Consider the following 14,218-nt stretch of genomic DNA (forward strand, 5'->3'; position numbering starts at 1 on the left):
ATGAGAAGCATCAATTCTTTGTTGACAGCACCTTAGTTGTTCGTTGATTGCTTTCTCATATGTGCCTTGACTAGGGGCTACATACAGCAGACTGAGGGACACCTTGCTAAAGCCAGTGACCTTGAGCTCAAGCTGGTGAGCCTTGCTCAAACTAGATGAGCTCTTGCTCAAGCTGGCGACCTTGGGGTTTCAAACCTGGGTCTTCTGCTTCCCAGTTTGATGCTCTGTCCACTGTGCCACTGCTTGGTCAGGCGAAATCTATGTACTCTTATTGATCAATGTCACTCTGTTAACGTTAATTTTTCTAAATAAAATTTAAAATTAATAAAAATATATAGGCAAATAGAATTCAGCATTTATATATATATGCAATCATACACACACACACACACACACACACACACACACACACACATGGACCAATTGAGGATTTATTTTAGGGATGAAAAACTGGTTCAACTCAGAAAAAACTATCAGTGTGATTACCCATGTTAACAGGTTAAAAAAGAAATAGCACATAACCCTATTAATTCATACAGAAAAAAAGAAACTATTTGACAAAATTCAATACCTCATTCATGATAAAGCAATCAGAAAAAAAGGAACAGTGGCCTTCCCCAAATTGACATAGAGCATCCATAAAACACTACATAAAAATCTACAACTAGCCCTGGCTGGTTGGCTCAGTGGTAGAGTGTCGGCCTGGCGTGCAGAAGTCCCGGGTTCGATTCCCGGCCAGGGCACACAGGAGCAGGGCACATCTGCTTCTCCACCCCTCCCCCTCTCCTTCCTCTCTGTCTCTCTCTTCCCCTCCCGCAGCCAGGGCTCCATTGGAGCAAAGATGGCCCGGGCTCTGGGGATGGCTCTGTGGCCTCTGCCCCAGGCGCTAGAATGGCTCTGGTCGTGACAGAGCGATGCCCTGGAGGGGCAGAGCATCGCCCCCTGGTGGGCAGAGCATCGCCCCTGGTGGGCGTGCCGGTTGGTTCCTGGTCAGGCGCATGCGGGAGTCTGTCTGACTGTCTCTCCCCGTTTCCAGCTTCAGAAAAATACAAAAAAAAAAAAAATCTACAACTTACATTACTATTAATGATGTAAGACTGAATTCTGTCCTCCCAGATCAGAAACAAGACCAAGAATGTCTACATTCAACAACAGTCTTATTCAATATACAGTGTGTCCGTAAAGTCATGGTACATTTTGACCTGTCACAGGAAAGCAACAAAAGACGATAGAAATGTGAAATCTGCACCAAATAAAAAGAAAATCCTCCCAGTTTCATACCTATTCAGTGCAGTTCGATGTGGGTTCACACACAGACTTTTTTAGGGCTCCTTAGGTAGCTATCCCGTATAGCCTCTCCAGACTCGTCACTGATTGATGGCCTACCAGAACGGGGTTTCTCCACCAAACTGCTGGTTTCCTTCAACTGCTTATCCCATCGAGTAATGTTATTCCTATGTGGTGGTGCTTCATTATAAATGCGCTGATATTCATGTTGCACTTTGGTCACGGATTCAAATTTAGTGAGCCACAGAACACACTGTACTTTCCTCTGTACTGTCCACATCTCGACTGGCATGGCCGTGGGCTGCTCCGCTGTATACACGGTGTTACATCATCATCTGCACATGCGCACATGCTGCCACATCATCCTACAGAAACTGGGAGAGTTTTCATTTTATTTGGTGCAGATTTCACATTTCTATACTCTTTTGTTGCTTTCCTGTGACCGGTCAAAAGTGCACCATGACTTTATGGACACACTGTAGTGCTTTCTAGCTAGTGCAAAAGATAAGTTAATTAAAAACATAGAGACAAAAAAGAAAGAAATCAAACTGTTCTTATTTGCAGATGACTTGATTACTTATAAAAAAATTCCAAGGAACTTAAAAAAAAACTCACTAAACTAATAAGTGAGTTGAGCAAAGTAGTAGGATATAAGATAAACATGCAAAAATTAATTAAATATATTCTTATGTAATAGCAAAAAATACAGGATACCAAAAAATTTAAATATATTACCATCACTGGTCATTTTTCATTGACCATCACTGAAAAAATTCAATACTTAGGTATAAAGTTAATAAAATGTATATATGACTTGTAGTATTATGAAAGCCACATGATACTGATGGAAAATATAAATGCATGTATATTTTTTAAACTATTTTATTTATTGATTTTAGCGAGAGAGAAAGGAACATTGATCTGGTCCTGTATGTGCCCTGATGGAGGCATGAACTGGGAACCTCAGTGGTTCAGGACAATGCTCCAACCAACCAAACTATCCAGTCAAGGCTAAATATATTATTTTAATGCACTGGAAGACTCACCATAGCAAAGTTTACTTCCCAAACTGATACACAATGTAACACAACTGGTATCAAAATTCTAGCAAGATCTTTTTGTAGATATAGGCAAAATTATTTTTTAAAAATATATGGAAAGGCAAAGAGATTTGAATCAAGAAATAAAATGGAAAGAATTAACCTACCTAATTTAGTATTTATTCTATAGCTACATTAATTGAGACTGTGATATTAGCAGAGGGATAGACACATATATCAATGCAATGGAACAGAGAACCCAGAAATTGACCCACACAAATATATCTGACTGATTTTTGACAAAGATGCAAAACTAATTTAAAAGAGCAAACAAAGCCTTTTCAGCACACAGTGTTGGAACAACTGGACATCCATAGGCAAAATATAAAATTACATAATTGTTACTTTTTATATAAAATTCAACTCAAAATATGTCATGAACTTAAATATAAAATAATGATATAAAACTTTTGTAAAATGTAAAATATCACCCTAGTCAGCTTTTTCAGGGGTTGAGCATCAGCCTGCACAGAATAAGCGCCCATCTGCTTCTCCCCCTCTTTCCCTCTCACTTCTCTCTCTTTCTCTCCCTCTCCCTCTCCCCTTACCCCTCCAGCAGCCATGGCTTGATTGGAGCCAGTTGGCCCCGAGTACTGAGGATGGCTCCATTGCCTCTGCCTCAGGCAGTAAGAAGAGCTCAGTTGCTGAGCAATAGCGCAACACCCCAGATGGGCAGAGCATCACCTCTTAGTGGGCTTGCCAGGTGGATCCTAGTCAGGGCACATGTGGGAGTCTGTCTCTTTTCCTCCCCTTCTCTCTATGAATAAAAAAAAAGATAGAAAATCTTCAAGATCTTGGGTTAGGCAAAGCATTCTTATCATTATAGCAAAAGCATTATTCCTAAATGAAAAAAGAATGAGAAATTGGACTTGATAAAAATTGAAAAATTTATACAATTAAAAGCTTTATAAAAATTCAAAACTTTTTAAAAGGATGAAAAGACAAGCTACAGTCTGGGAGAAAATTATTTGCAAGCCATGTATCTGACAAAGACAAGTAGTATTATACACTCAAAGCTCCACAGTGAAAAAATAAATCCAATTAGAAAATGGACAAAATGCATGAAGAAACATATTCTGGGAGAGGATACTACAGATGTAAAATAAGCACAAGGTAAGATATTCGACACAATCAATCATTAGAAAACAGCAGAATGGCTAACATAAAAATTAGTGTTAGCACCAAACTCTGACAAGGCTACGCAGAAAGTGGCGCACTCCAACAATGCTGGTGGGGATGTAAAATGGTGCAGCCGTTCTGCAAAACAGTTTGTCAGGTTTCAAATGAAAACTTTACTTACTACTACCATAAAACCCAGAAGTTGCATTCCTGAACATTTATCCCAGAGAAAGGAAAACTTATGTTCACAGAAAAACCTGTATGTGAATGTTTATAACAACTTTATTCATAATAACCCCAAACTGGAAATGTCACAGTGTCCTTCAATGAGTAAATGGTTAAATGTTTCATACCATAGAACACTATTCAGCATTAAAAATGACTGAATTATTATACATGCACCAGTCTAGATGCATATCCAGATACTTATGTTGAATGTGTGATTTTATTCATATAAGATTCTTGAAATGACAAAATTATAGAAATTTTGAATAGATGAACAATTTTCAGGGTTTTTAAAATTTCATGTTTCAATTACAGTTGTCCTTCAATATTATTTTGTATTGGTTTCAGGTGTATAGCATAGCGGTTAGACAATTATATCCTTTATAAAATGTTTCCTAATATTTCCAGTACCAACTTATTGCTTTATTATTACCTATAGCCCCTATGCTGTACTTTACATCCCTGTCACTATTTGTAACTACTAATTTGTACTTTATCCCTTCGCTTTTTTCACCCAGTCCACCAATAAGAAGGGAGTGAGCAGAAGAGAAATGACAATGGCTATACAAAGGCAACACAAGGGATTGGTTCTTGTAATGATGGAAATAGTCTGTGTCTTGACTCTAGCAAGGTCATTGTCTTGATTTTGGTATGGTACTCTATCTTTGCAAGATGTCACCTTTTGGGTAAAGTGGGTTAAGAGTACACAGCATCTCTCTATTAATTTCTTATAACTTCATGTGAATCTACAGTTATCTCAAACAAAAATGCTTACTTAAAAAAAAAAAGAATAGAATCCACTATTGGATTTTAGATTAAAGCCCAAAGCCTTCCCTTGGTCCTCTTCAAACTTACTCGTTTCTTACTTAGCTCTCACACAATTCATGCTGCATGCGGCCAGAGTGGTCTTTTTTGCTGTTCCTGGGCATGCTTAGCAAGCTCTCCCTACAGAGTCTTAGTACAGGAGTCCCCCACTCCCTATCCATGGGAGATACATTCTAAGATCCTCAATGGATGACTGAAACTGTGGATAGTCCCAAACCCTTTTTATGCTATATCTTTGCCTGAATATACATATCTAAGATAAAGTTTAATTTATAAATTAAGCACAATAAGAGATTAACAGCAAAACCAATGACAAAAAATAGAACAACTCTGACAGTATACTGTAACAAAAGTTATGTGAATATGCTTTCTCAAAATATCTTATTGTACTATCCTCACCCTTCTAGTGATGGTGTGAGATGAGACAGTGCTTACTGATGAGATAAAGTGAGGTGCCCTGAACAATGTGCAATTTAGAACCTATGAATTGCTTATTTCTGAAAATTTTTTATTTAATGGTTTGGACTGCAGTTGAGCATGGGTGACTGAAACCATGAACAGTGAAACCTTGGATAAGGGGGAACTACTGCCCTTGCTGTTCCCCCTGCCTGGAAGTCTCCTCTCTCTGGCTCTACCTAATCATCCTGATCTCTGCCAGATATCACCTTTAACACCATATCTGAAGTAGCATCTTGTCACAGTCTGTGCCCTTACCTAGATTTATTTTTCTTCTCTTATTAGAAACATTTAGTGTTGTTGTTTTTTAATTCCAAGTTTCTAGGATGGGGAACTTAAATGTCCTACTATGCCTCCTCTTTTCTATGTGTTCTGGGGTTTTGGAACATTTGATTTTGAAAGCAGTTACCTCAAAAAATTAAAAATGGGCCCGACTAGGCAATGGCGCAGTAGATAGAGTCAGACTAGAATGCAGAGGACCCAGGTTCAAAAACCCGAGGTCACTGGCTTGAGCATGGGCTCATCCAGCTTGAGTGCAGGCTTTCCAGCTTGATATGCAGGGTCTCTAGCTTGAGCTTGAGATCATAGATGTGACCCCATGGTTCCTGACTTGAGCCCAGAGGTCACTGGCTTAAGCAAGGAGTCACCCACTTTGTTGGAGCCCCCGGGTCAAGACACATATGAGAAAGCAATCAGTGAACAGCCAAGGAGACTAAGGAGCCACAACGAAGAATTGATGCTTCTCATCTCTCTCCCTTCCTGTCTGTCTGTCTCTATTTGTCCCCTCTCTCTGTCTCTGTCATACACACACACACACACACACACACACACACACAAATTAAAAATGAAACTTTCTTATGACTCAGCAATTCCATTTCTGAGAATATATCTGAGGACACCAGAAAAAATAATTCAAAAAATGTATGCACTTCTATGTTCATTTCAGCATTATTTACAATAGCCAAGATTTGAAAGTGGCCCAAATGCCATCAGTAGATGACTAGATAAAAAAAAGCTGTGGTACATTTACATAATGGAATACTACTTGGCCATAAAAAGAAGGAAATCTACCTTTTGTGACAACATGGATGGACCTGGAGAGTATTATGCCAATTGAAATATACCAGTTAGAGAAAAATGAGTACTATATGATTTCACTTATATAGAATCTTGTGGGTGGAGTGCAGAGCGCATTCTTAGCAGTGGTGGCTGATGCAATGCTGTGAGAACACTCCAGCTCCCAGAACCCTCCTGGGCACAACCAGGAAGGGAGCTCGCCCGCTATAAGGAAGTGACTCAGTACCAACTACGCAGCTCCCTGAACTTTTCAGCCATTGGCTTTGAAGAACATGTTGTAACACCCTATAGGCTGAACCTGTGTATATAAGCTTGCTTGCTTCCTGAATAAAGTGGATCTGCGTCACTAAACCTGGTCCCCAGAGTCGGGTCTTTGCATCTCTGTCATCCTCACCCCCAGCAGGACTTATCCACAGAATCTAATGAGAAAAATAAACAAACAAACAAAAAATAGAAATATACTCAAAGAGACAAGAGAACTGAGTGACAGCTGTCAGAGGGGAGGAGAGTAAGGGGCCTGGGTGGAAAAGATGAAGGGATTAAGCAAAAAACAAAAAACTCATAGACACAGACACCTCTGAGGTGATTACCAGAGGGAAAGGGGACATAATGGTGATATAAGTAAATTTGACTTGGGTGGTGAACACACAATACAATATACAGATGATGCATTATAGAATTGTACACCTGGCACCAAATCATTTTATTAACCAAATCAACCCAATAAATTTAATGAAAATAAAAAATTAAATAAGCAAGCAAACAAAAAGAACTTAAGGAAAAAGATCCACTTTATTTTATTTTCTTCTGTTGGCGCATTACCTGTCTAGGTGTAATCTGAGTGTTCTGTAGTACTATAGATGTTCTGTATTCTGTCATGCTCAGCTTATCACCATTTTCTGATATTTCCCCAGATAACTAATGTTTGAAAGAGTCAGCCTTGACTCCACATGCCATAAATCTGCCTCTAAATAACTTAGTTCTTAATTCTCTTCTAGGCTTTTTAATCAGTCCACGGTATAAAGACATTCTTCAAGAGGATCCTTGGAAGTCTTAGACCAGCTTCCCCATATGTGGCAGGTATGTCTCTGTTTAGAAGTTGAGTGTGCCAGAGATTTAACTTTAGTCTTCTGTAGATAAACATAAATTATATTTAGATTCTTTACTTAACCATGTGAGTTTGTGAGGTGCCATGTTTTTGAGGGGTGATATATCTGCTCCTTGGCTGACCAAATGGAGAAAGAAGCACAATTCAAGGAAATAAAATAAAATACTTCAAATATTATACCCTACAATGATTTTTATTTTTCATTTATTTATTTTTTTTTTTTTGAAGCTGGAAACAGGGAGAGACAGTCAGACAGACTCCCGCATGCGCCCGACCGGGATCCACCCGGCACGCCCACCAGGGGCGACGCTCTGCCCACCAGGGGGCAATGCTCTGCCCATCCTGGGCGTCGCCATGTTGCGACCAGAGCCACTCTAGCGCCTGAGGCAGAGGCCACAGAGCCATCCCCAGCGCCCGGGCCATCTTTGCTCCAATGGAGCCTTGGCTGCGGGAGGGGAAGAGAGAGACAGAGAGGAAAGCGTGGCGGAGGGGTGGAGAAGCAAATGGGCGCTTCTCCTGTGTGCCCTGGCCAGGAATTGAACCCCGGGTCCTCCGCACGCTAAACCGACGCTCTACCGCTGAGCCAACCGGCCAGGGCCCTACAATGATTTTTAAAAAAGTGTTGCCTGTGTTCTTTTGAGTACCTACCATTTGGTTTCTAATCTTTATAGGGTACTGAAACTTTTATATTAAGGATTTGACATTTGAAGAAACCAGATATATTGATTTTCTGGAGCTACTATAACAAAATACCACAAACAGGATGTCTTTAACATCAAAAATGTATTGTTTCACAGTTCTGGACGCTAGACATCTGAAATCAGGGTGTTAACACGCTTGGTTCTTTGTGAGGGCTGTGAAATTCTTCTCCTTGTCTTGCAGATGGCATTTTCTCCCTGTGTATTGACATCATCTTTTCTCTATGAGTGTCTGTCTCCATGTCCAAATTTCCCCTTTTTGTAAGATCTATATGCTAATTACATCTGCAATGACCCTATTTTCAAATGTTCATTCTGAGATACTGGGTATGTTAGGACTTCAACATGAATTTTGAGGGGATATAATTCAACTCATAATACCAGGATTCGATAAGGGTCCTTGACTTCAGTGTCACATGGATCTTGAGATTCCATTGCAGGGATTCTGTACCATAACTAGTGACTATAGAATTTATGTTCTTTCACCTAGACTATACTTCATCTTAGGTAACTCTTGAATACAGGTCTGTGCAATGAGGGCAGTGCTGTTTTTCCTTTCAATGGCCAAACCAGGCTAGGTGGGGCACGGATCCATTTCAAAATGGAACTCTTACTTAAACATACCATTGCATAAACTCAAATAACTTGCTTTACAAAAAGGAGAAACAGGAAAATGTTGGGCAAGAGGGTCCAATTTAATACCATTATACCGTAAGCTATAAGGTGAAGTTATACCTGAACTAGAGGTATAGATTATTCCAGGATTCAAATAGGTCTGAAGCTACTAAAATGTTGTCAACTTGATTTTGGTGGTGTTATTCCTGTGTCCTGTGGTTTACATTTCTGGTGTTCTTGACTTGTAAGCATATCTAAATGTGCCATATATCAATATATGCGGTCTGCTTCCCTTAGGGGATATTTAAACCATGTGGACTAAAACAACATATTTAAATCATGCAAAAAGGAAAAGGAAAAAAAAAACTCTACCATAAAGTTTCTGTAGGCATTTACTGGATAACGGTAATGATAGCTTTACTAAAAAAATTGAAATAAAATATGTTCAGCTTCAATGAGAATTGTATTTAGGAGAATTATCAGATTATTTTGGATATTTTCCTTTTTAAAAGAATTTTTATTGCATCTTAGTGGGAGGTAGGAATTATAATAGTGATTCGGAAAAATGGCTTTATGCATGTGAACATAATTTGAGTCTTGTAGTATTCATCACTGCTTTATTCCAGATGGCAAAATTTTTTTTTATTTTTTTTCCAGTTAGCGCCTGAAATATATACCTACAGAAATAAGTCCATTACAAGATTTTTCTTGCCAAAAGTCTAATAGATACTCACTTACTGATAAATATGTGTACTGAGAAATATTTAAGAAAATACAGTTTAATGAAGCTGCACTAATGATATTTATATAGCTAATTGTGTACAGGGATCTAAACATTTTTTCGAATAGACTGTTGGCCATGTTCATAAATCTAGCACAGGTGTGCAGAGTTTTGAGAATTAGATAGCAGATCGAGTGAAAATCAGAGTAAGCCTCAAAGAAATATTTTATTATATATTAGATTTCCCACTATTAAATAAATATAGTTACATAACAAAAATGTATTTAAATTTTTATTAGTTTTTTTAGAGAGAAGAATGAAGAGTGGTAGAAAGAAACATCAATTTGTGTTGTTTTACTTTTGTATGCATTTTTTGGTTGATTCTTATTTGTGCCCTGACCAGGATCAAACCTGCAACCCTGAAAGATTCTCTAACCCACTGAGCTATCAGGCCAAAGCATAACAAAAATGTTTTTAAATAAGGGTAAAATATTGCTAACAATACCAGTAAGCAAAAACAGTAAAGGTTACTTTTAACTTTTTGGTATATTTGCTTCTCCTCCATTTTTATTCGTTTGCTCAGTTAAGATTACTGAGCACTTGCTACAGTGCCTTAGGAAATAAAGAGGGCTAGGGCAAGGTTTCTGCCTTGAATGAGCTTTTAAAGTATCACTGGAAACAGACAGTGAATTAGTCCTTATAATAGGTGCTAAGTGCTATACTGGAAGATTGTCGGCCAAAGAGCTTCCATCCACTCTTGTCAGGTCTAGGAATGCTTTATCTGGTAAGTTGAGATAGTAACATGTGAAGAAATCTGTTAGCCAGAAAAGAGAAAAAAACTTAATTTTAGTTTGAGGAAAGAACATTTGCTAAGATATGGGAGGATTGAAATAACATCATACAGGAAATGTAAATAATGCACATGTCTGTACTAACAGATAATGAGGATATTAAAGTAGGTGGAGGTGCTCTCATGGAAGGATTAGTGCCAATTATCCTATTGGCAAGAGAGTTTTCAAGTAGGGAAGGAATATGTTTAGAATTTTACTTTTGAAAAATTAATTTTTAGTAATATAGTTGGCTGTATGGCTTAGAAATTACAGACTTTAAAAGCTAAGGGTTTAGCCTGACCAGGCAGTAGTGCAGTGGATGGAGTGTCGGAGTAGGATGCAGAGCACCCAGGTTTGAAGCCCCTTGGTCACAGGCTTAAGCTGTGGGCTCATCTGGCTTGATCACAGGCTGACCAGCTTGAGTGCGGGGTTGCTGGCTTGAGCATGGGGTCATAGACATGACCCCATGGTCGCTAGCTTGAACCCAAAGGTCGCTAGCTTGAGCAAAGGGTCATCACTTTCTCTGCTGCAGGTCCACCCCTCCCCCCACCTGCTCCACTCGACGTCAAGGCACATATGAAAAAGCAATCAATGAACAACTAAGGAGACTAAGGAGCAGCAACAAAGAATTGATGCTTCTCATCTCTCTCCTTTCCTTCCCTTCCTTTCTGTCTGTCCCTATCTGTTACTCTGTCTGTCTCTGTCACACAAAAAAGAGAAGCTAATGGGTTAATAATATATATATATATATGGCTGTAATAAAGTTTAAATTTTAAATAAATGATACATAACACTTGGCTTCCATGGGCCTCTGACAGTATTTTGGAAGGAACTCTAAAATGTGTTCTTATGGTCATATGTTTTTATAAAATTTGCGAAAAGTGTGTGTTTTTAACATTGATCAGCTGTACTTTTGCTTTTGTATTACTAGGCTTCTGTTATGCTCCTCTTAATGTCAGCATTGGTGACAGATTTTGTATTTGCAATTTTACCCTCTTTTTCTTTATAATGCCTCCAAATTGCAAAAGCATAAGCCTCACTTTGCAGATTCATCCCCAGGACAATATTGCAACAATCCAAAAGAGAAATAGCAGGTTTCTAAACCAAGAGTGTAGTTATAGAGATGAAAAAGAAAAAGATGTGGAAGACTGAGGGGGAGGAATTATTGGCTATGATGTTGTGAGGGAAATGATAGTTCTAAGATTTCTTGCTACTGTAGCTTGTTGAATGGTAGAGCTGTTAGCAGGGGGAAAAAAGTGATTGAGGCAGGTCACTGTTGTAAATAACAGTTTATTGAACATCTTTATATATGTGTATGTTTCATATTTTTGAATTTATGAAAGTGGATTTACCGTGTCACAGTATATAAGTATGATATTTTAATAGACTTTGTTATCTGTAACCAAATTGCTTTCCAGATAGATTGTGCCATTAAACACTGCTACAGTTAATGTATAAGTGAGTTTTCTTGTCTACTCTTACTAGCATTCGGCATTATAATTTTCAAACTAAACTATTGGGTAAAATCAGTACTTCCTTTTCATTTTATTACTCTGAGGTTAGATAAATACTATTCATTAATGTGAGCTTTCCCTAGGAATCTATTTGTAGGGGTGATTATTGTGGCCTCTTCCTGGCAGTGATTTAGGAAACATTAGAAGGTAGTTGTAAATCTTTCATAGAAGTATTGATAGTTATGTACTCCAAATGCATGTGTATATACATATGTTATAAAAGCTACAAGTAGGTGGAGCTGAAATAATTTTGTAGATTAGATAGTTTTAGACTATATATCAGCAATGTTTTTTTCTAAGAAGAACCAGATAGTAAATATTTTAGTTTTTGTAAGCTAGGAGATGAAATAGAAGCTATTGTGTAAATACTTTAAGGGGAAAATTTTTTTCCACAAAAATTTTATTGACATAGTTCAAAATATAATTATAATAATTGAGTAAATTTTTTTATAATAGAAGTCTAATAATGAGGAAAATTGAATTCTTTTTTGGGGGAGACATTTCACTTAATTGTAGTTCAAAGTTAATGTTCTCTATCATTAAATTGATTGTAAATGTTAACTCATTAAGCCATTCTTATTTCACAGGCAGTGAGCTGGATTTGGATCACAGGCCATACTGTGCTAACCCCTGTTATAAACAATGACATTTAAAAGTCAGTTTTTTCATTAGGCTTTGTTAAATGTCTTCTTTGATAAGTTTCAGTTCTATTGCATACATTATTTGAATGAACCGATGGCAATCCACAACTTGCAAAACACCAATATGTGTGCGCAAGCTCGCACAAGCGTGTGTGTGTGTGTGTGTGTGTGTGTGTGATGGGTGGTTTATTCTTCATTGTCAGTTGTATTTTGGGATGTATCTGGGGTAGCAACACTATTACGATGAAGCATTTTGTCTATTCCTATTAACAGATCAGAGAATTGAAACGGGAAACTAGACTTGGCAGGTCCAAATTTGGTCTGTTGGAGTATGTATTCGAATTACTTTATTCCCTGTTGTTGACTTTGAGCTGGCTATAATTGGTTCTGTTCATTAACATCTATTTTACAGACTTCAGGAGGTTTGTGCTTTGGTTATAGCTTTGCTGTTGCTCAGCAACGTTCCAAAATGTCTTCATTCTTTCCCAACCCTTCCTCACAAACTTGACATCTTAAAATATATTTTGGAATCCACATTTCATTTGCTTATGGTTTAGGTGGCAAGGCCACCCAGTTTCTAAGAGGAAAAAGACAGTGGGTGGAGGTGAAAGAGAGTAAAGAGGGGATAAATGGTAATGGAAGGATACCTGGCTTGGGGTGGTGAACACACAGTACAATATACAGATGATGTGTTATAGAATTGTATGCCTGAAACCTACATAATTTTATTAACCAATGTCATCTCAATAAATTCAGTTAAAAAAATAAAAAAGAAATAGGAACAAAGAAAATAAACAAAATGAAAAGATATGAAAACCTAAAAAAACTAATAAACAGGTCACCACTTCAGAGATTGGGCTGTATTATCTCAAAAGCTTCAGCTTGAATCGGATTTCTAAATCCAACATTGATTTTTCCCTTAAACTTTTTTTTTTGTTGTCCAACAAAGAGGAAGGAACTCCCTTAAACTCTTAATGAATGGTTTGGGAAGTCTATTAAAACTTGGATAAGTTCAGCTACTTTCATGAGTGTACTGAATAATGAATTGGATTTCTTAAGACTGATGATTCGATGGCAAGTTTGTTTTATCTTTTTAGTCAATGGGGTACAAAGAATTGGTATCTTTCTAATATATAAGCAAAGATAATTCAAATGAATAAAGTGAATATGAAAATCTTATTTCAAAATTTATAAAAATATTCTTACTGGTGTGTAGAATATTTTGACTTGATATTTTGTTGAATGGATAAATATGTTGTTTCTATTTATACAACAAACATAACTATGTGTATTTTTTAGCGAAAATATGTTATTAGATTGCAATTTGTTTCGAAGAGTTAGCATAGGAGAAAATTGCATCAAAAATAAATTTTGGAATTATTTCCTTCTCTTATTTATTTCCATAGGCTTTTTGGAAAACAATTTCCAAATGCATATTTCCATAGTTTTCCTGCCAGGAGCCAACTTAGCCTGCTCTTCTCAACCATTATCTGTTTTTTAGCTGCTGAAATATGTGGCAATTTGAAAAAAAGTGTTTAATTTTACATTTTGCTTATACTTTAGATATAGAAGTTCATTTTTTTTTAGAAAATTAGTACTAACAGCTCTATAATTTCAAGAACAAAAGTTGTTTCAGACACCATTCTTTTTATTTTCCACTGAATTCCTCAATTATTGTTAGTTACCAGTTGGAATTACTGTGTCTTAAAATAAATTCTTTTAATAGATACTTATAATCACAATTATTGACAAATATCTGATGTCTGTTATTTTAAAAGCATTTGTTCAACTAGAAAAGGAGTGAATTATTTCACCAGAGGCAAAAGTACACTTTAGGGGCCTTCTCCCTTAAAAGTTCTGTCCCAGGTGTGGAGGGAAGCAGTAAGCAATGTGTTCAGTTGATCACATATTTTGTAAAATTTGCAAAGTAAGCTATTTTAATTGCAATTATGTATGACTGATACCTCTACTTCACCCTTCCTCCATTACTTTTCTGATTTGC

The 14,218-nt window shown here is 37.2% G+C and overlaps 1 protein-coding gene across 4 annotated transcripts in view; it reads left to right on the top strand.

The window, feature by feature from the left end:
• Nucleotides 1–14,218, top strand: part of SOX5 (SRY-box transcription factor 5) — a 1,089,507-nt gene that overhangs the window by 156,600 nt on the left and 918,689 nt on the right. For all 4 annotated transcript variants that reach the window (XM_066354437.1, XM_066354444.1, XM_066354418.1 and 1 more), the window contains exon 2: nucleotides 7,088–7,169. The gene's annotated coding sequence lies outside the window, so the exon portion shown is untranslated. The remainder of the gene's footprint in view (nucleotides 1–7,087; nucleotides 7,170–14,218) is intronic.

The sequence above is a fragment of the Saccopteryx leptura genome, chromosome 1, assembly GCF_036850995.1.
Source record: "Saccopteryx leptura isolate mSacLep1 chromosome 1, mSacLep1_pri_phased_curated, whole genome shotgun sequence".
Classification (NCBI taxonomy): domain Eukaryota; kingdom Metazoa; phylum Chordata; class Mammalia; order Chiroptera; family Emballonuridae; genus Saccopteryx; species Saccopteryx leptura.